Raw genomic sequence first — 1,691 nt, 5'->3', positions numbered from 1 at the left:
AATCATGGAACATAAACGCATCGACAAACACTTTGTGTCTGCAAAACATGTGAGGAGAGCTGCAGACCAGGGACAATCCAGAAATGCTCCTGAATGTCAGTTTAGAAGCTGTCAAAGTTCTCAAATAAAGCAGCTTTTGAGAATGTCAATGTTTGTTGGGAATTATCTTACAAAACTAGGAAGGATTTTTGGTTTATATGTTCAAAGTTTTGGTTGTTTATTGATTTTAGTTTTTTAAAAAATTGTAACTTTTAGGAAAATGCCACACGAAATCCTGGAGGGATTGAATAATTATTGATCCAGTTTGGCCTTCAGAGTCCCTGCTTTCATTCGAACACATGTCTAACGACTTTAAGACGTTATTATTAGCGTTTCTTACAGTCAGAACTCTGCTCTTATTATCCCTGAAGTTAATATTTAATTACTGGGACAGCTCCAGCTGGATTAACTGCAGGCTGGATGTCCGTCCTTCCTCGCGGACGCCTCAAAGCGAAGTCTTCGGCGCAGGAACATCCGAACGTCCAACCGGCTGCAGCAGAACCTCGGCCTGTTGAAGGAAATGATTCGCTCAGATGGAGGTCGCAGGTTGATAACGAGGCGTGAAAGCATTCAGGAATCGTTTTCACGGCGTGCTGATGGATTAGGACCGCTCCTTCACGTGCACTCAGGCTGACGCGTGGAAAGAAAAGGAAGGTTTGACGTTTAATGACGTTCTGCCTCGGTTCTGATGGTGACTGACGCCGCTGAGGAGTCGGGCCTCGCTGCTTCGACGTTCGTACCTGACGCCAGTGATGGGACATCTGAGGCCAGGGTTCGAGGCGTGTCAGTCGAAGCCCCGCAAAATCACGGGATCAACAACAAACCAGGCCTCGCATCATTGCTTTTCAAAATAAAAGCCCTATGAACCCTGTTGCTTCGGGGTTTGGTGGCAGTTTTCATCAGCAGTGGTTGAAAAAGAGAAAAACCTCTCATATCTGGGATATAAATGTTTGTAATATTAAAAACCAGAACTCCCAGGAAGAGATGATTTTAAACAAATTCTGTTTTTCAGGAAGCTGAAAGTATTGAGTCTGCCCCAACAATCAATAAAGTCCAACATGTCTTCATTGTCAAATAAGAAAACCCAACAACCACTGATGAGCAAGGATTAGATTGGCTACAAATCATTTTAATAATTAAATAGGATTTAATTGACTCTCCTGTTACTAAACATGAGTTTTTTACAAATGTTTGAAAGTCTGATCCACCTGAGTGACAAAGCTGCTCCAGTTTCACAAGCAGGTGTCACTAGTGAGCGATGAACCTTTTTCAGGACCACCTCAGCTGGCTCCTTTCGCTGAGGAGGAGCTTCTCCTGGTTAACCTCCTCCTGAGGAGCTGAACTGAAGCCTGTTTTAGCTCCGAGTCGATCAAAATGAAACCTTCAGCTGCAGGAAGCCAGTGTCGTCATCACTTCCTGCGTTCAGACGGATGCAGAAGAGGAGGACTGTTTTCAGCTTACAGAGCATCTTTTATCAGAAGATGGCTCCTTTTTTAACCAGCTGACGTGTCTCTGACCTCCTTTCAGTCCAAACGTTTACTCAGCTCAGCAGGGAAGATTATTTTATTTTATTTTATTTCTCTTTTTTTAATAACCAAATATTTCCTCACAGTGTCTGTGTGTCTGTGTGTGCAGTGTGTCTGTGTGTGTGT

At 43.5% G+C, this 1,691-nt stretch overlaps 1 long non-coding RNA gene across 2 annotated transcripts in view; it reads left to right on the top strand.

The window, feature by feature from the left end:
- LOC112450112 overlaps nt 1–1,691 on the top strand; it is a 7,868-nt gene that overhangs the window by 2,226 nt on the left and 3,951 nt on the right. The gene's annotated exons all lie outside the window — the stretch shown is intronic.

This window comes from Kryptolebias marmoratus, linkage group LG14 (genome assembly GCF_001649575.2).
Source record: "Kryptolebias marmoratus isolate JLee-2015 linkage group LG14, ASM164957v2, whole genome shotgun sequence".
In the NCBI taxonomy this organism is placed as follows: Eukaryota; Metazoa; Chordata; class Actinopteri; order Cyprinodontiformes; family Rivulidae; genus Kryptolebias; species Kryptolebias marmoratus.
This window is presented reverse-complemented; position numbering and strand designations above follow the sequence as displayed.